Source organism: Phodopus roborovskii, unplaced genomic scaffold (assembly GCF_943737965.1).
Source record: "Phodopus roborovskii unplaced genomic scaffold, PHOROB, whole genome shotgun sequence".
Lineage (NCBI taxonomy): Eukaryota > Metazoa > Chordata > Mammalia > Rodentia > Cricetidae > Phodopus > Phodopus roborovskii.
In genome coordinates, this window is record NW_026126541.1 from 30,183,446 (window position 1) to 30,205,196 (window position 21,751).

At 34.1% G+C, this 21,751-nt stretch overlaps 1 protein-coding gene across 6 annotated transcripts in view; it reads left to right on the plus strand.

Moving 5' to 3' along the window:
- Rfx3 (regulatory factor X3) overlaps positions 1-21,751 on the plus strand; it is a 251,199-nt gene that overhangs the window by 89,332 nt on the left and 140,116 nt on the right. For 2 of the 6 annotated variants that reach the window (XM_051199665.1, XM_051199667.1), the window contains one exon: positions 3,289-3,347. The exons of the other annotated variants lie outside the window; for them this stretch is intronic. The gene's annotated coding sequence lies outside the window, so the exon portion shown is untranslated. The remainder of the gene's footprint in view (positions 1-3,288; positions 3,348-21,751) is intronic. 6 annotated transcript variants of the gene reach the window in all.

The window sequence follows — 21,751 nt, forward strand, 5'->3', positions numbered from 1 at the left end:
TATAAAGATATTTATACTTAAAGCAAATCATTGCTAGAGTTGGCAAGAGAAGAGAATTCTGACAAGCTGAAGTATTCTGAATTGTCTGTGTTTGCTTGACTTGAATGAAAAGAGGAAGGAAGGATGTGAAGCCAGATCAGCAGCAGGCTGTGATGATATTTTACTTGTGTCCTTATAGGTATGAAAAGTTCAGTCAGCAATGATGTACTGTAAGTTCTGTTGAAGACAGTTCTATTCACATTAGCAACTGCACAAGTTACAATTAAAAAAAATTTCATCATCATGATTATAATATTTAAATTTCCAAGTTTTGGTTTATTTTATTTATTTATTTAAAACATCAGATCTCAATGTATAGCAAGGCTGGCCCTGGAACAAGAAATGCTCTTTTCTCTCCCTTCTGAATGTTGGGATAAGGCTTGCAATGCCAAGTCTAGTTAACTTTATACAGTTTCTTTAAAAAACAAAACAACAACAACAACAAAAAACATTTTATGTGTATTTAACCCAGATTAAAAATATCCAAACTGAGCACTAGGAGAGAAGAAAGCTGTGCGTTGAAATGAGTGAAAAGAACAGTTTAAAGCAATGTAGAGAATGATTTCTGTCACTGGTATTGGCATCTCCTTTTCACAGAAAATCACAAATTGTTCTAATTGTGAAGTAGCTTCTTCAAGAGTTGAATGTGAAGTTGTGCAGTCATATATTTATAAGAAAACCCTCACATTTACTCTGGCTTTCTGTTTAACATCAACATTCTGACTATTGAGAAGGAATGAGAATCTTAGCAGGAACTGTGAGGTCTTCCAGTTGAGACAGCAGAGGTCAGACGTTAGAACTCTTAAGAGGGCTGAAGAGGTGTGGAGCAAAAGCCTGGAAGGAAAGAGCTGCACAAAATAAGATTCTGAATTCTCACAGTGTTTGCTTGAATTGTCTGAGTGATCTACATGTGCCATTGAGATTGGGTGATCTTACTGGAAAATCTGTGTTAACAGTTCCTAATGGGCTTTGTACCAAGCGCCATTTGCAATATTTTAGTCATTTAGTTGAGACCTATATTTTCCATAACTCTAAAACAAGGACCCCTGCCTTAGTCTGTTTTTGCTTCTATAAGAAAATACCCAAGGCTGAACTTCATAAGGAACTGCATTTATTTTCGTAAGTTGTGTATCCTGAAAAGTCTGAGATTTAGGCCTCATCTGATTTAGTTGTCTGGTTAAGTCTATTCTTACCCACAAGATGGTGTCTTGAATACTGCTTTTTCTGGAGGAGAAAAATTCTGTATCTTCAAACGGCCGAAGATGGAAGGGTGCTTCCTTATTTATGAAACCACTCCCATGACACTCATAATCAGAACAATGAGGGTGCTCATCAGTTGGTTGCCTATTAATCCCATTATGTTACAGTTTACAATTTCAGCTTTTCAAATTTGCAGGTCAGCCATTCAAACCCCAGCAGGACCCTGGTGTACAACTCCCTTTTTCTTTAAGAAAACTAAAACCAAAGCTCAATAACATTTGGAGAAGAAATAGAATTTAACCTGCCAAACTTGAAGACCTTGATAAATACACTGGCACTTTCTCGAACTTATCCCAGAAACATACAAATCAGTTCTAATTGTTTAGCTGATGATTTCACTGGTTGAGACTAAAAATTGTTGCTCTCTACAGGTGCATAAATAGGAATTAGGCTACCTACATTTTATTGTTACTATGTTCAATATATAATTAACAAAAATTTGTAGAAAAAGTAAATAGAAGTGAACGTTGAGATGGCCTAGATCTTGATCTTAGTGAACAAAAATTCATGTGAAAACACCTATGCAAAGACTTTAAAACTAGAACAAGCATACAACAGAGTAATCATGATATTAATAAACAAATATGTAGGAAATCATAGGCATAAAAGTGAAATAATTAAAATAAGTGAAAATTATCTTACTGGAATGAGCAATGATCAAAGTATATATGTTTTACCACCTCCAATATGATAACAAGGGTATGCTAATTTCATACATATCCTGTAGAACCTAGGGATAAGGGGTTGTAGGAAATGAGCAGTGACTGAATCAGGGTTTTGCACATATATAATAATTAAGTTTAGCAAGAGAAGACATGAAGGGAATATAAAATACTTAGGTTGAAAATGTACCATTTTAAGTATAAACATGTCAAACTTAGCAAGCCCCAAGTATATATGGACTAAATATAATGTATCATATTAAACTGCCAAAATAGCCAATAGCCATTAAAATGATAATGAAGAAAAAATGGTTTGAGACAGGGCCTCACTATGTGGCCTTGGCTTCCCTGAAACTCATTCTGTACAGCAGTGTGGCCCTAAACTCATATGAAGTACTGAGATTAAAGATATGTGCCACCTTGCCCAGCTTGAAGGAAATAGTAAGGGACTTTAAATTATCTTAATACCATTCACGAAGGAGCCACCCACGTTCTCTAGCTTATGTATTTAAAAATACTGAGCCATAAAGTCTGCATGTGTGGGTTCATTTAAGAATAATATTTCAGATTATAAGAAGCATTCAGGCCCCTTAGATAAATCATAAAGATATAAAATGGAAGTTGCTATGCATCTCATAGATATTGACTGTTTAATAAGGTTTTATCTTTTTGTTTTTGATTGGCAAGAGTATCATTTAAAAATAATGTTATTTTGAGAGCATATTACTAGTTTCTACAACCATATTATCAGTTACAATTTATTATTGTTGTTTAGGCAAGGTCTTGCTGTGTAGCCCAGGAGAATTAAATCTTTTGTGATTCTTTTGCCATTTAACACCCAGATGTTGGGATAACAGGTGTGGACCACTGTTTGTGACTAAGGCTATCACTTCATAGAATAAACCTTAAAGGCTGATCATTACATGTAATTTTTATGTTAAGTTGATCCTAAAATATCTTTTATGGTAAAAGTTCATGGTAAATTCAGCCTAAATGCAATATATAAATGAATGTGTATATATGTATATATTTGAAGCTATGCCAATTATAGATGAGAAATGAATTACAGAGTATAAAAATTGCTTTTAGCTTTTGTTTCTACCTTATGAAACCTGAATATATAATTTCTATCTCAATTGATAAGACATTCAGTTATGTATTAGAATTTCTGAATTATTGAGTCATTGTTGTGCTAAAGATTTTCAGGGATACACCTATGTGTATTTAATTTTTTTCTCATTTAAATGATATCTTTAAAAAATGAAATTGAAGTGATTTTGCACCTAAAGTTCACCAAAAGACAGCCTCCTGTTTCTTTTTTATTCAGAGATTTTTATCAGAGGAATGTAGACTGGAATCTGCAATGGTTCTCAAAATCCCAAAGTGGTAAGTGAGACCAATTAAGTCTTTTCTTACCAATATTTAGTTGTAATTTTTCTCTATAGATTTTAATGAAATATTTAAAATGACAAGCGACATCAATTCCAGTGCTTATACATCTAATAACTTTAGAGTCTGGCTGTTAGAAATTATATGTTTGTGTTCCTAATGGTCCTGATTATTTAGTACCCGGAATTAGGTTCAAGAATAAAAGGAAGTAGGTGGGCAGGAGGCTATCTATCCTCATGACATTGTTCACATTGCCCCATCTCTTCTGAGTTTAACAAACCATATCCCAAAGTTGATGTATGGCCCTAGTTGATCTTGTTAGATTGACAGTATATGTGGTATTTCTTGTTTTTACCCCACTAATTCAAGCACTAGAACCCACATTTATCTTGTAATCTGTCATTCAAGTGAAATGTTTTAAATACTGGCATATAAAACATTAAAAAGTTTAAAAGAGTGGGTCAAATCTGAGACTAATAAAGCTATAAAACACTGAAGATGAGATCTATGAAAGTTAATAATGTGACATTGAAATGAAATAAGAGAACTGGAATAATGCATTTATTTCATTACATGATTGATTTCATTGAATTTGGGGCTGATAGTGACAAAATCATTGATAGGTATCAAAAACATTTACGCTTACTTGTTTGAAAAATCCTCATTAAAAATCCAGTGTTGTGGATGTAGATCACTGATGGAGGACTTGCTTAGTATGTCCTGGGTTAGCACACAACACATGCATATATTCACATATGAACAAACACATGAAAAACAAAAGATGTTTATAAAGTCCAAAATCAGTTTTCAAGCTTACACTTTTGGTTTTTCTATGTAAGAAGTTGAAGTTGTTGCAAGTAATAAAAATATTAATTACAATTTTTTTTGTATGTTTTCTGACGTAAGTGTCTTGGCAAGTAGCCCTAGGTGGGTTAGTATTTATGATTTAGATCAAGCTATCCTTGAACTCAGTAGAATTCTCTTGTCTTGAGGTTCAGAGTGTTCGGACTGTAGTCATGTACCTCCATGCCCTATTTAAAATCAATAATTTTGGGCAACTAGAATTGGTAAGTTGTATATCTGGTCTTGAAATGTGTATTGTGTTTATTCTAATGTAAATCTACAAAAACTTGGGGTTGAAAATGACTGTAGTGTCTATTTGAATAATCTTGAAGGAGATGATATAAGCAAAATAACTCATGAATTTAGCATATATATACATATATACATCCATATATATATATATATATACATCCATATATATATCTATACATCCATATATATATATATATATATATATATATATATATATATATATATGAAATACTTAATTCAAAAATCAAAGATAGTCCAGCAATTCACACTTTGTTTTAACATGCTCATATTATACTTATTCTGGTCCTGGTATATTTTTGACAACATTAAGATAAATTTTTTCCATATTTACTTGTGTTAGGAGAGAGGGCATTTGAGTATATACTTAACAAATGGCTTAATGTATATTCTGATTCAATTAGTGTAAATAATATTTTTTAACTTCAGACCTATTATGTCTTGATTGTGTGATCCCAGGAGGCAAAGGTGAAGTTACTTTGTAGCCCTTTAAACCTCAATCTAAAGTAATTGTCTTTGATAAAAAGTGAAAAGTAAATGTTAAGGCAGATGATTTGCATATGTTGCATGTTCCATCATCTTTACCATCCCTCTGTAAATTTTTGTCTCTGCTGGAAGTCCCTATTTCATATCATTTTACCCCTAGTTATGTAACTTTCCTCACCTGACCTATACAATGATGGGATAGTCCAGATGTCCTACTTGTGGAAGCATAGAGCTTGTTGGACTTCTCATTGTCAACACGTTACATTTATCGTTAGGTAATAATGAAATTGCATCAGACAATAAAGCAGTTGACAGGTACTGTGCTGCATATCTGTAAATCCCAGGAATTTGAAATAGAAGCAGGAGCATCAGGAGTTCAGGTCTAGCTCTGGTTTCTTAATTGGTTTGAAACCAGTTTAGGCTATAAGAGACCCTGCTTCAAAAATAATAACAACAAAAAAACAAAGGAAAAGCAAAATAAAGAAAAATAATCATTATATTTATTAAATTTTCCAGTAAGGTAGAATCTTATGATTAGTTAGTTTATACAAAACAAGATCTTTGCCTTAGATATGTTTTATTAAAGCCATATGATTCAGTTAGTGTTTGTGAAGTATTGATATATGTTAGCAGTAAGGTTTTTCCTGGTGGCTGGTCTGGTCCCACCATCACACCAGCCCCAATTAACACACAGAGACTCTGTATTTGATATAATGCTGTTGTCCAGTTACTAGTTTATTATCGGCTAACTCTGTAGTAATTATTAACCCATTTCTATTCATCTGAGTACTTCCATGTGGTCTTATCTTACCGGAGAGAAGGGCTGGCATTCTTCTCTCTATCCTCCATCTTGGATCTCCTCCCTACTACTTCCTCTTTCCTCCTAGTCCCACCCTATCTGGCTTTCCTATTGGCCAACAGTGTTTTATTCATTAACAATGAGAGAAACATATTTACAGAATGACATCTCCCATCATCTCCTTTTTTCTATCTAAAATAAAAAGAAGGGTTTTAGCCTCAGCATAACAAAATATATAACACAACAATTATCAAATAAGAATCACAGTTAACAATATTTAGTCCATTCACATTTAGCAAGATTTAAAGAAAATATACCATCATCCATCTTTGTGAGTCTAAAGTCTTATATGTAATTTATCTTTAATCCAAACTAAGGAAAACTATAACCATAACTATTTGGTCTTCAACTCCCTCAAAGACCACAGAAGGATAATATATAAACTCTAGAAATGACAGAGACATCTTGCCTGGTCAGTCACCTGAATGTTCCATCTTCAGCCTATAGGCCAAAGTATGTCTGGTAGACTCCTCAGTAAAGCAGGAAACTTTAAACTGTCCATCTGTATTGGCAGTTTGTCAGTCACTTTTCTCTGTGTCCTGCAGACTGTCTGGCAGAATCTTCCATGAAGCAGGAACCCTGTAGCAATGTCCATCTTGTTTCAGCAGTCACTTTCCTGTGGGCCCTGCATTTCCAGTTTATAGAGCATAAAGTCAAACAGTCCAAATAAGAGCAGTATCTTGTCCAAATGGTTAGTCTTGCCATTTTAAAAGCAAACTTTATCACGTTTCATGTTTCTTTTATGTCCATATTCCTTTCTGACGCAGGTGGTATTGCCAGGAGCAGTTATGTCTCATTGTCAAGAAAATCCCTAAACCATTTTAAATGCCATATTTTGTAGGTCTTTGAAAGGTTTGGAGAATGCCTATTCATCTAAAATACATTTCTGTATATCTATAAATTCTAACTAACTTACCTCTATGTTTTATCTATCATAGGTAATTATCTCTAATCTGTGTTAAATTATACATTACATTTCTAAATGAGCTATATAAACACAATACCCAAACAAGCGGAGAAATATACATATCACAACATTGACCTAAATTTGTATCAATAAATGAAAATCCATTCCAAAACAAAGTATACATTTCTATACCATAATCCCCTGTTTACCTTTAAAAAGATTGGTTGTGGTAGTTAACCACTTATAACTAACCCTGTTTAAATGAAAACAAACATTTATAAACAATATTTGGGAATTTGGGCATCATTCTTTACAAACTACTTCCTGCTGGTAGGGAGGGCTGTCATGGGGGATCCTAAGAAGATAAAGAAATCCCGGATGTAGTCTGCAAGGCTGCCTTGTTCAAGCTGTTCTTAATGTTGGATCACCAGGAAGGCTGTTCCAGGGGGTCTTGCTTGATCAAACCACATTAGTCTGGAAGGAATCTGCAGCTTTTCATTTTCTGTGGAAATAAAAATAGAAATCCTTTTCCCTAGAAACTTGTCCTTAGACTTAAATTTTAGAGTTAAAGCATTTTATAAATATATAAATTGAATTAGTCCAGCAGCATTTCTTTTAACAGTAGTTATTTCCTCAGCAGTCAAACAATACACAGACAATATAATACCGTATAGTATCCAGATTCTCTCTGTGCTTTCCATCTTTACGTGGCTTTTTTATTACTCTATTTCTTCTACTTCTGTTTTTTCATTTTTTGAGACAGGGTTTCTCTGTATAACTTTTATCTCTCCTGGAATGAACTCTGTATACCAGGTTTACTTTGAAATCACAGAGATCAGTTTGCCTCTGTCTCCTGAGTGCTGGAATTAAAGTTGCTTGCCACCACACCCAGTTAGTTACTCTACTTCTTTTTTGTCTTTTTAAAACCATTGTATCCTGTTTCATTTTCTCTCCCAACTCTACATATATATTAAAACACACTGTAAACCTTTAGAGGTTTTTCTCAATCTGAATCTATCTGTACTGTAAATCTTTATCTTTTTTCTGGCCACTAGTCTTTTATCTGGTAAACAATGACATTGCTAAAATGAAAGCCACAGTTATTTTGGTTGCGGTCTATCCAAGATGGTGGTGGGTATTTTACCGCCAGCCCTAAGAGCTGTGCTCACTGCCTTGGTTTATGCTGCTATCCAGCAGCATGCTGCTGGCTTGGAGATATGGTCACTGTTATTTCCAGCTCTCCTACACACCATTAAGCTGTTAGCAGAGCTGTAGAAAGCCTTGAGGTTTTTTGCCGCTTATTCTGATTCAGGAGACCTCCCTTAAAAGGAGCTGCAGAAATCTCTGCTTGTCTCTAGCAAAGCATAGCACAACTGAGAAAAATGTTGCTACCAAGAAACTTTGCTTGTCTCTGTTCTTTTGTTTCTAAAACCATATTTTAAGCTTTTGTTATGTTTTAAACGAAGTTCTTAGGTCCATGTTGGATGCCATTATGTCCGCAGTAAGGTTTTTCCTGCCAGCCGGTCTGGTCCCGCTGCCATGCCAGCCCCAAATAACACATAGAGACTCTGTAGTTGATATAATGCTGTTGGCCTGTTAGTAGTTTCTTATCGGCTAGCTCTGTCTTAATTATTAACCCGTTTCTATTCATCTAAGTGCTTCCACGTGGTCTTATCTTACTGGAAAAAGAGCATTCTTCTCTCTATCCTCCATCTTGGATCTCCTCCCTACTACTTCCTCTTTCCTCCTAGTCCCACCTATTTTGCTTTCCTATTGGCCAACAATGTTTTATTCATTAACCAATAAGAAAAATATATTTACAGAATGACATCTCCCCTCAGATATATAGCAAGCATGAATCTATGAAGTTCGTGGTTTCAGATTAAACATTTTATTTTATGTTTTTTTCACAGAAATATCATAGAATGTAAGGGAATTTTAGAGGACATCTACCCCATCATTCTAACATATTCTCTAACAAGTGTAGCAGGATGAATTGAGCATGACAATGTAGAGACTCTTAGGAAACTCATTGCTCTCTGTCTGAGAGAAAGTAAATGTTCAAGACACGTGATCCAGTATTTGGTGCATGCTTTGGTTAGAATAGTTTTTGTCTTTGATAAATTTACATGGACCAACTATGCATTTATAACTTCTACCCAGTAGAAGCTTATTTCTTCCCTCAGAAAGTAGCTTTTAGGTATTCAGGGTCAGTTACATGTGTCTATTTTATCCTCTTGTCACCAGTCCAAACAGCAAATACTTCTCATGTATGATTGAATCACCAGGTATACTCTCAGTTTACTTGTCCATCTTAGTTTGCACACAAGCTTAAAAGGTTCATAGATGTAGCTGCTGTAGCCTTGATGTGATATGAGAGATACAGTAAGTGCTGTCTATATACCGTCCTTGGTTGCAAATATGACACTTCTAATATTTTGTTTTATAAAGTCAGTGTGTGTGTGTGTGTGTGTGTGTGTGTGTGTGTGTGTGTGTGTTTTACAGAATATAGAAAAGATGCCATTTTAAGCTACTCTTTCAGGTTTTTCAAAGTTTATGCCCTTGTAGTCACTATCACAACCAATATGCTGATTTTTTAAAAATATTTTTCAAATAGTATATAAAAGAATGGTCTACATTAAGGCATGTTCATATAAACTTCATTCTCCTTTGTTCCCCTTTGTCTCTGGTATCCCCCATCTATCTTTCTAGCTACCCTGCCCCAACATTTGTTCCTTCTGCTTTCTTGTCACACATAGTCTATTACTTTTCAGTGAAATTTTTTATTTTTGAAGAGTTCATTCATGAGTACCATATATACCTCATTGCCAGCCTTCTGTTCAATGCATGACTCCCCTTTTCTTTGATTATTATTGCCACACATGTATTTAGAAATGTATATGTGCATATGGACAATCATTTTAGTTCATTTAGTGTTGCTCATATGTACATGTGTTTAAGGCCAACCAGTTCGGATTAGATGATGTATAAGGGGGCTCATTCTTGTAGAAATTATTTTCCCCCTCTAAGTAGCAGTTAATTGCTTCTAGCCAATCATCTACCAGGGGTGGGGGAGCTTGTGAACCTGCCCTTATCCATGACAGATGTCAAGTGGTGTTTTGTTATTAGTTCTTGTGTATACAGCCATATTGCTATGGTCTCCTTCCTTTCTAGTTTAATTTTGCGACTATATTCATACATACAAATTAAATCTAGGTTCTTTTCTAATTTTTAAAAGGGTTTTGTTTATACTAAGATATGTATATATTTTAATATATATAATATTTATTATACATACAGTGTTCTGCCTTCATGTATGCCTGGATGCCAAAAGAGGATATCAGATCTCTTTATAGATGGTCGTGAGCTACCACGTGTTGTCTGGAAATTGTACTCATGACTTCTTGAAGTGAATGCAATGCTCTTAACTTCTAAGCCATCTCTCCAGTCCCCACGTTTTTTTAAGTAATAGTAAAATGAGGTATTTTCTTTGTGAATATACATTTTTCTTTTTTTACTGAACAAAAGGATTTCCATTTGTATATATTTTTCAATAAATGTTATAATTTCATTTTTTTCTTTATGCTGTATAATATTCCATTATGTATAAGCCATACATTTTCATTGTTCATTCTTCTGTTGATAGATATCTAGTATGGTCCTATTTCTTAGTTACTGTTAGTCCTGCAGCAATATCCATGAATATGCAAAACTTTGGTAGGAATTGTCATCTTTTTTGTATATACCCACATATAGAATATTTTTACAAACCCATAGTTACTTTGTAATTCTGAGTAGTGTCAGTGCCTTCCTCTATTCCCAAACAATTATTGATACCCATTATATTTATGTAAATTACTTTTTTGCTTTCTAGTATTTCATATATGTTGAATATATTATATCTGGCCATTCCTTGGAGATAACATGGGTGTGGTTCCAGTAATATTTTAAAAATAACCAGGAATGGAAAAAAACAAAATAAAACAAGAACCAGGAATGAATTGTGAAGAAGTAAAGGGGGGCAGGTAATGCAAGGATGTTGTTTAGAAGGGTGCAGTGGGCTTAAAAAAAATTGTGGACTTCGCTAAAAATCCCACCTCTTTCTACACAGGACTCTGTCTGTGTGAAATGTAAGAATGGCTGTTGAAGCACTCAGAAATCAGCTCCCACCTGTTGGGAAATGTAGAAGTAAAATTCTTTCTCACTTACTTGTCAGTGTGACCTCAGCGAAGTCCTAATTTTTATCATTTCTTCTAATTGCAAAATAGAATTAAGAGTAAAAATATATCCACTGTTACAAATAAAATATGGATTTAAATACAACATGAATATATCTAAAAATTTTATGCAAAATTACTATGTGAATGGCAAAGGTCTAGCTAAATTTCTGGTGATAATGGTATTGACCTCAGTCAGCTTTCAAAGCTACCTTAGTTTTTTTATCTTGTTCTGTCTTGGCTTAAGTGTCCACCTACTGATTTCTCAGTAGGCTCTGTGGCACGTGGGGTATCCCATCCTTATTTAACCAGTGTTTCCACATTTCTCTGGCCTTCTCTTTCAAGTGCCAAATGCTGTTGTTCAATGTAGTTCAAGAGAATTGTATATGGCAGAATTTGATGAGCTCATTACCCATTGTTCTCCTGATCATGTGCTTTTGCTTTCTCTGATAGTTTGTCTGCCTGCCATCATGTTTCACAGTGACAGACCTCATCATCTCTTATAAAGGGTTATGGGTGAAATTTCAGTTTCTGGGTGCTAATGTTTAGCCATTTAAAAACAATTTTAAAATAAATGTACTATTTTGTAAGATGTAACACTCAAGCTAATAAGTTGGTTGAATGCAGCATATTGGAAGGATTAGTTGAAGACAGCAGGACAGAGCTAACAGGAACTTCCATATTGTTTGAAATGATGGATTGCTACTTATTTTGGTTGATCCAAAAACTGTCCATTAACTACAGAACTCTTCATGATTCATTGATCTTACTTTGAAAGAAAGTATACCTCTCTTTGTTTTGACACTGAATTTTGAATTACTGAAATAGCTTCTGTTTTTATTTTTTGATTACATCCTATATTAACTTAAATAATTCAAGCCACATCTTCACTACAAGTAATTATTAATCAATAAATACTATGTAATAGCAGTTGATATTCCTTTAGCTCTTACTTAGCTTAGATGGAAATAAGAACTATACACATTCAGGTATTAATATATACCTCCAATAGCAGAGGTGGCTCATTTTAAATAATATTTACTGGGTTAAATGCTATTAAGCAAATTATATTCCTTCTAGAACTCAATTCTATATTTTTGTAAATATTTTGGTCTTACCTTTTGGAAATAGTCATAGAATTTTTCCAAGTTTAATATTTTATCAACCATAAACCTTTTTTATTTAAAAATTCACTCTTGAGTTTCCTGCTAAATTGAGTTTATTGAGTCATTTATTTGTACTTGACTCATGTTTATGGAAGGGGTTCTGCCTTTCGCAAATCAAAGATTCTAGAAGTTACTGACTCCCAAGTCTGTGCTCTTGTTTTTCTTTTAATTCTTCCAACTTTGACCATTTCTTTTCACCTTGAGAGAGTTTTCACCGGTGTCAGACCATGCCATTAATGTTCATGAGATTACTATGAATGAACTTGATAATCCAAATATGTTCTAGAGTGGGGGAGATACATGTTACAAGTAAGTTACAGTAAGGCTAGTGACAGACACAGTCAGGAAATGTCACCTGCTTTAAGTGTAGATGCATTCAGGAATGTCACTGCTTTAAATGACATACGCATTCAGGAACACCACTGCTTTTATTTTCTTCAGGAAGAAAATCTGAGGATTAGCACCGACATAATGATACTGTGAGAAGAAAGAGTACCCTGGCTCTCAATGTGTTGCATTCATTGAGAAGCAATTCATGTTATGGAACTGGAGTTAGGGTAAATGAAAAGAACATTGGACAATGGATCTAAAAGCCTTCACAGTTTACAAGTGAATGTTATTCAAAATACTCTTTCAGGGACCCTGTGGACACAGTGTGGACACAGAAAGGAAAGGGGCGAGTGTTCAGTGGTGGAGAAGACAAAAGAGATAGCTGGGGAGGCAGTGCTTTTCAGACCCTGGGAGCATTTCTTGGATTAAATGAGTTACTATTAGAAACATAAAATGCCTATAGAATGTTAGTAGTAGCCAATGCAACTTTCTCTTTTGGTAAGATAGCGAACATGTCATTGGGCCTTTCAAGTTGGCATAAGTAATGAGAAGTACACATCTGTGGTGTTTGTAACAGTTTCTCACTGACTTTGTAAACACATGATTTTACTCTTAAGAGTGCCTTTCTCATTCATATGCAACAAACTTCTTTCCAATTACCTTTGAAATACAAAAGCAAGAAAATATATAAACATGAATATGCTGAGGACATAGTTTTATTTCTTTCCAGGGATGCTTGGGAATGGAGACTTTGGAGAATTCTATTCCCAGCAGAGAATAGCACACTTTGTACAAAACTATACTAAGAATTACTGTGTTAATTTTTGTGACAACTACATAGTAGTTGCTCAATAAATGGTAGGGTTTTTGTTGTTGTTTTTGCTTGTTGTTTTAGATGTAGATTTTAAGACAGGGAGGCATTAGCCTAGTCTGGCCTAGAACTCTGTATGTAGCTGAGCAGTATACCTGAGTGTGACTTTGAACTTCATATCCTCTTTCCTCCAGCCCCAAGGCCTAGAACCTAGACTGGCTCTGTTTTGTTTGAGTGTGATTGGGAAGGTAAAGGTAAAAGACAGAACTAATTGATGGCAAGAATTCTCAGGGGCACCTTCATCATTTTTCAGGTTGTTGAGGTGGAGGTAGTAATTGTTATTTTTCTTTGCCAAGACAGCATGAAAAAACAAAAAAACAAACAAAACAAACAAACAAACAAACAAAAAAAACCAAAACCAAAACAAAAAAGCCAAAATAAAACAAAACGTGTGGGGTGGGGAGGTTTACCTGTAGCCTTACTCTCTTTACTCTCTCTTGCCAAGGGCACTGCTCCTCTAGGACCTTTTACATCCCTTCAGGTTGGTCTCACTCTGGGTGGTTAAAAGCAGTGAAATGCTGGCTTCGAGTCTTGTTCAGCAAGCATCTGTTCTTAGTCTTCAAAGCAACAAGAAAGGGAAATGGGCTAACTTCTAAAAAGAAATTATGCCAGGCTCTGCAGTAATTTTAGATATGTTTCTCCATGGAGATTCCAATTTGTTTCTTTTTTTGTAAGTTAAATCAAAACAAAGCATAGTCTAAATAATGAGAGTAGGGTATTACAGTGTTCACTTTTGAGCTATACAAATTATTAGCTATAATAAATATGTTCCAAATTTTAAGCTTCTATTTATAAAATAAGTTTGTTGAATACTTGAAGGAGAACCTGAGCCACATCAATTATAATTGCTGAGTTTTAATAAAATTTTATGATATGACTTTAGATTAATTGGGTATACAATTAAAGAATGTTGCTTGATATGTATAATATTGTGCTTTAATAAGTATTTTCATAATGTTTACTTGGAAAGAAACATTTTGACAGTTTAGATACAAAGAAAAAGGGCCATAACTGAAAAAAATCGATGTTGCATTAAATATATACATTTTATAGAAGTATATGTATTTCCTAAGTAAAGTTATTTTTGTTGTTGTTCCTTCTCCTTTATTGTTTTGGTTTGTAGGTTTTGCTTTCTTAATGTTAAACTGGGAAAACTTTTGTGCATTTCAAGTGAGATATTTAGACTCATCAGTATTAATCACATTAGAATCTTATTTCGAAATTACATTCTTTATTCACATTGGTCTTTATTCTACTTATGTTAATAATAAATATATTTTCAACATTTATATTACTGATTGATACCCAATTTGGAAGAAAAAATGAATTTATCTGTAGAATTTTCAGCACCAATGGTGAAAATTTAAGAGATTTGCATTTTTTTCTGGACATTCAGTTGACCATAAAATTCCTTCTCTATACAAATATACTTTCATGAAGAGGCTGGTGAAATTAAAGTGTCTACTGCCTCTTTGTTTTTTGTTTTGTTTTTTTTTGACCAGGTTGTGTGTTTTCTGCAGATACCATTGTGTCTACTGAAAGCAGAGCTCTACTGGCTTCCCGAGTTGGCTGGATTTGGAGCAGCAGCTTTAGAAATGCCAGTCTCCCCCAGTCTATTTTTCATTAACTGTTTACTAAAAACATTTACTTTCTAAATATGTTGGAATGCTCTCAAAAAGAAAAACAGTCATGTAAATAAATATTTTTTTTAAATAATTTATTAGAAGCTTTTGCTTCTTTTACCTTTCTACTGTTAATTACTGTTTATGGACTTGAAAACAAAAATAGAATCATCCTGGGGTCATGTTAAGAGAGAATTCTGCAACTCATAACATTACTGGTAATGTAATACAGTAGAATTTTCCTTGTGGAGATCCAAATAAATCCTGGTATAGACTGTGACTCAGCGCCATTGCCTGAAGTACATGTGTAGCCTTACACTCTGAGGCTGTGTTTCTCTGAACATAGTCAAGTCCAGTAATACAAGACTAACTTTGACCTTTAGTGGTACTGCTATAGAACAGTTCTACTTTAGTGTTAACTATAAAAACAAAGAGAACATAACAGCATGGATTTGATTTCATGATTTTCAGACACCAGATATTTCGTTCATGTGACGTGTATATATAACATTATAGCGTGGCTGTTTAAAATTAATAATTCTCTTTTATCCCAGGCTGGCCTTGAACTTATATAGTTGAGGATGTGATTGCACTCCTGACCCCCCTTTCTTCTCTTCCCAAGTAGGGAGGGCTATTGTACATGTTGCTATTATGCTGGTCTTTTCCTGCACCATCACTATCTATAGTGTTCAGGTAATGACTGAGGTCCTGTAGTTAATGTAAAAATTAGTTGTCAGGATTTGTCATAAAAGCTTGAAGAATAAAACAAATGGTATAATTAAGCTGCATTAGTGACAGTTTATTTACACAGCAGTTTGGAGGTGCTGTCTTGTCACTACTAGTTGTTTATTTGGAGCCCTTTTATTTGGCATGGGCAGCAGAGAGAGTGATAGAGCTAAGGAAAAAGAGGAGGGATGACTAGTGATTCTCACAATTAAGAAAACTCTTGTTTAAGTTTACGAGAACTCATTATTTAATGTTACATACATTTTATAAGGAAAAAGAATTGCTTTTCATAACTATTCAGTTTTGTTTAGCAAACATTTTTGTAAATCTAGATATAAGAAGACTGACCCCGTGTTACTGTGGCATAACCATTATATCTCGCATGTGATCTTAGATATAGAGATATCAGATTACTGTTGAGGTATAACGAGATAATAGTTGATAATATCTTAATCATAAATGGTACATGTACATCAAGATTTTTGTAAGGTATTTCCTTCAATGTTGCTTTAAAAATCTGTCAATACTTCTGTGTGTATTCGGTCTGACAGCTCTTAAGCTAATAAAATCCAATAGGACATAGCCAAACGATTAAAGAATTTAAGTAGTACAGGTTGTTTCAAATTCACTCTCACACAATAGAAATCGTAAATCTTTTAAAAATGAAAATGTAAACATAATAAAAAAACATAGAAGCAATTTTAAAATAAGGATGGTTAGTGCATGCTGAGGAGAGCCCGTAAACTGCCGCACAAAACCGATTATCCTCGCAAGCATTCCCTGCACTTGACAGTGAAAAGTGCACCTTGTAAAAGCTGTTACACAAACCATTTCATCTAAAAGGTTTCCTTCTCACACCCTGAAATTACACTTATTTGCCTCAAGTGAAAATTCAGAATCTGTTCCTTGTTTATTTTGATTGCAGTTACTGATGTGTTGAATTTTGCTTCCTGGTGAACTAGAAATTAGTCTTTTGCGTTTCTTTATTGCAATAAAAACACAATCTGTACTGTGGGTTATATCAGAAATGGTGAAACTAGATCACTGAGTACCTGGGATCACACAAAATTGCAAAAAAGGGCTCAAAAGCTCTCAGTATATGGCACGTGCAAACATGTCGTTGGCATCACCACACACATTTGCGTAGTTTGCCTTACTTGAATTTTTGTTAAAGCCCTGAAAAAGTGCCTGATTCATTTATGTGAAACAGAGACTTGGAACGTTTGAGGTGAGCCTCTGATCATGGGAGACTATTATTCTCCATGTGATATGAGTGTTTCTTTCACTGTGCAATAAGTGCTTGGAGCCCCTGGCTGCAGTCCCTGTTCTTTGTAATGGCCTTCTTCTCGATGCTTCTAAGACATGCTCTGTTAACGCTGTTTTTTTTTTTTTTTTTTTTTTTTTAAATTGGGAACTGAAGTCCTGAGTTTTAATGCCAATGCTAATGCTAACCTACGGGACCATTTTTGATACTGGTCTCAGACCCTGAATTGGGAGCCTGTGTACTTCTTAGCTTTAAGGGTTTCTATTGGGAGAGGTCCGTTATCTGATAATTGATTATCCTCCTAACTCAAAAACATTTATTGAGAGATTCATTTACCAATGATTGTTCCTCCTGAAATAAAATTACTGAAACATAAATTCACTCACTATGCATTTTGTTTAATGTACCAACTAGCATTATGCATCAATTTGCCTAATGACAAATTATTACCTTCTTGAAATGTGTTTATATTAAATCTGTTTAAAATTTATCACAAATCACTCTGTATAGTGTTATGGGAATTAATATTTGCAAAAGACTGGAACTTTTAGTGACAAGTATTACGTTTCAATTTGATTTTAATATTTCTTTACATAGTCATTTCACCTCAGAATCTTTATAATTGCATTATGCATCAGTTCTATTCAGTGATATGCTAAATTTATCATCTGTATTTAGTAACTGAATGTAGTAACTAATGCTTTTTAAGCCACTTAAAACAGAAGTTATGTCCAAATGAACTACATAAGAATGTGTATGAATTGAGGGCCGTAAAGGATTAAGTTGATAGAAAGGTGTATATAAAGGAATAAACCATTCACACTGTTACTTATAAACTCCTAAGTATTCAAGAAGTTTCTATATAATTTGATCTAAAATAAGTATTCTTATTCCCAGAGGTTGCTATACCAAAGAATAAAGTAATTCTCAGATACAGTCTGGATAGACAAAGATCAAGATTGCAAACCATTTCATGATAAAATGTGGACTTGTCAATATAAGACATCCAATAGCTCTTCAAAGCTCATTAAAGCTGGTAATTTAGTACAGACAACTGTCAGTATTATGTGTGATTTAAACAAGTTTTGAACAAACTGGTAAAGTTGTCGTTTGACAATGAGTTCAAATTTTGTTCACCTAGCCTTCTCATTTCATCATTATCACCTATGTATGCCTGGCCTTTGGGGGAAGTTGGTTGTGGCACAGTACCAGGCTGTAATGTAGACTACCCTTGTCTATGGAATAAGAGGTTTTTTAATTCTGTTTTGTTTTGTCTTTTTTATATCAGGCATAACCTGTGACTAGAATTCGAACCATGTTTAAGTTCTATGTCTATATGTGTATTTGTGTGTTGTTAGATGTATGGGACATAGCTACCATGGACTGTTTGCTAAGCCAAAGAAATTAAAAAGGTCTGGATGAGAACAAAGGAGTTACTTTTTATACTCTGCATATCTTACCACTGCGGTGAATATGTAGTACATGAGCATTTGAACAACTGAATGGATATAGCAAGTTGTGCAACAAGTTCTTGTGGCATATGACAAGAAAAGATGGCCTTGATAGATTAGATTAGAGGATCTCACTGTGGCATTGCAATGCAGCTAGATATTCTAAACACCAATTAATTAATTTGTTATTTATTGGTGTATATACTTAAGGTTTTTCAGTTTTTACCTTTAATTGCAATGTTGTTAGATTGTAGACTAAGGTATATCTCTCTGGCACTTGCTGGGATGCAGCTTGTTACTGAATAAAAAGGGAGTCCCTTGCTAAAGACTCCTAACTGAGTCTCTCTTTTGGCAACTAAGAGACTGCAAGTCAGTTTCCTTCCTTTAGAAGAACTGAAGTGGGGCACTCGAGCTCTATGCGGAGATTTCAGAAATAAATGTATTCCCCAATCCCTGATTCAGATTCCAAGCTTATTTGTATTAGTGTCCCAGAAGAAGATTATAGTAGGCACACAATTAAGCCTGTTTGTGTGTGTGTGTGTGTGTGTGTGTGTTTACATGCATGTATGCAGTACTGGGGATCAAGGCAATGGCCCTACCCTGCTAGACAAGTTCCTTACTTGTCTTTCTCCAGCCCCCAATTTAGTCATTGTTATTACTCTCAGATGAGCTATATAAAAAAGAATAGATAACCACCTTGTTAGCACAGTGAGCTGCTGAGATAGGAGTGAAGACTATTTAAGAGGATGATATATCATGGATGGTAATTAACTGGATTAAAAAGCCACAGCATATGCAATTACTATAATGCAGGACTGCATAACAGTTGGTCTGTCAAACATCTACCATATCATATGTTAAGCTTAGTACTATATATGTTTGGACGATAAAAAGAAAAGCAAGGTAAGGTCTCTCGGACCTGAGGGATCATATATCATACTATATTCTCACTCTTTACTTTCCTAGTTATACAACTTTGGTGCTGATAGAATTATTTAAGTACTATGCGTTTTTTTTTTTCATATATAGAAAAAGTGGAATAATAATTGTCTATTTCTCACAGGATTTCAAGAATGATTAAAATAATGTACTTAAATCGTTTTTCTAGCTGCCCCTTATGTATTTTAAGATTACTTGTACTTAAATTCTTTAGATAAAATCTTACATGATTAGTAACTGGAGTCTTCCTGGAATACCCCTTTTCTACAGCAAGTTTCAGTACTTACTAAGAAAACTTAGGAGAACATCAGTTGAGTATTGCTAAGCTCAAACAAATTTCAGGTGATTAATTAGTGATGAAGTCAAACAATCACATTTAAGCTAATTACTTATTGTAGCATTTTCTCTTTGGAAGTAAAAGATCTGTAAGATTCTGTCTAACAAAGGAAGTGTAACAGGGCCCCCTTTTCTAAGATGACATGGGTAGAGCACTGGTCCTAAATCTGTAATTCTGTGAACCATTTGTACTTTGTAAATTAGAAGGGTCAGAGAAGTAGCAAAAGATTTGATTTGCTCATTTCAATTTAGTTAAATCTTGTGTCTTTATTTTAAATATTAGATACAAAGTCTTTTGAAGCTTATAAGGGAGTTATAATAATTTATATAAATGAATAATAATTTAACAATTGAAATTGAAATCACATTCAAAATAAAAATACATTCTTAATGAATGCCACTATTGCAGATGGCTGGAGCAGACAATTATACTTTTAATAATTTTAAGTATTAAATAAAAGTCAGAAGACTTTTAATAGGGTCTAAAAATCATGATTTTTGGAAATTCATATTTATGTTCAACAAATTGAACATCCTGTGTGTATTAGGCATTATGGTGTATTTGTGGGTGAAGAGGTAATTATAGTGCATATGCTCATGCAATTTGTTCTTTCCATGTCAAGTGGAATAATGTACACTATGGTACAATGTGCTGACTGCTACATGGAGAATAATGACATTTTGCCGCAGGAACACCTGGGCAGACAACAGGCCTGAACTTGTTAAGTGGAAGGGGAAGGAGTGGCAGGTTGTTTGGGAAACATTAAGGAAGTACAATTTATTCTAGCCCTCGATGTTGAAGATAAGAGAAGTGAGGAGGCAAACAACATTTGAAGCAGAATAAACTGTAGTGGCACTGAGGGAACCCCATCTAGCTAGATTCTATAAACTTGTCGTGTGTGGACTGTGGACTGAAGCTACATTCTAAAGAGCCTCTGAGGTCTTGAGAGGAAGTTTGTAGTTTATCCTGAGAATAGAATTCCAAGGATCTGTGTGGTAGGATGCAGATCTAAGAATAGATTTTGAGGGCAAATTAGAGCAAATCATTGTTGTAGGTAATTGCCTGCCTCTGTGTGTGTGTGTGTGTGTGTGTGTGTGTGTGTGTGTGTGTGTGTGTGTGTGTGTGTTTTCAAAGCAGAAGAACCTAAACCTTGAGGGAGAGAAGACTGATCAGGCAGATTGTGATGATAGAAATATAGAATGTCATGAAAGAGCTTTATGAGATATAAGAAGTTGTTATTCACCCAGACTGAAAGTAAGAAAAGCAATATAATTTGTATAATATGTTTCTCTTAACACGTTGGAAACTAAGGTTCTCTGAGAGTAGCTAGAAATCAAGTATTCAGGTATCCAGTAGAATCTCAATAAATGTAGATGATGACTTTAGGACACTCTTGTGAATAAATTTGAATAAGAAATCATTATTGGGTTAAAAATAGTTAACTATTAATGTATTTATTAAGGATGAATAGTTCTATCACCTCAACTGTATTCCCTACAAAAGACTAGCAAAGTTTAGTGAGGGGAAGAGGGAGAGAGATGAAATTCATTTGTATGGATTTTCATTCTCATTTAAAATGTTGTCTAATGTGAACTTCTGTCAGTAATAAAGAATTGAGTTGATTTTAAACATCTACTTCTCTCTGTTAGGGGCATTTAACATTTATAAAATGATATAACAAATCACTCCTTGCTTTTGTACTATATAAAAAGAAGTTTTAAAAGAAGTTATTGTTTTGAAGCCAAGAAAATGCTTTAGACTAAGTTGTAAGTTCAGTCATATATTGACAATCCTCAAAATGTTAGCTTCGTGAAAACAAAGTTACTGCAATTATTATAAAGTTTTCTTATTTTTACTAAGAAGTATTTTCTACCTTATTTAACTATTTAGATACTAAATATATAAATGATATTTTAAAGTTGGCTAAATACTTCAATGTATCCCAAGTACATTTCTGTTACGAAAGATGTTATAAATCTTTTGTCTGATTGCTTGCATTGTGTTTTGCAGCAAGTGTGTGTGTGTATGGCAAGAGGGTTTTTTTTGGGGGGGGTCTACCCACCCATATTCACTTTTCTTTTTTCTTTTTCTTTTCTTTTTTTTTTTTTTTTTT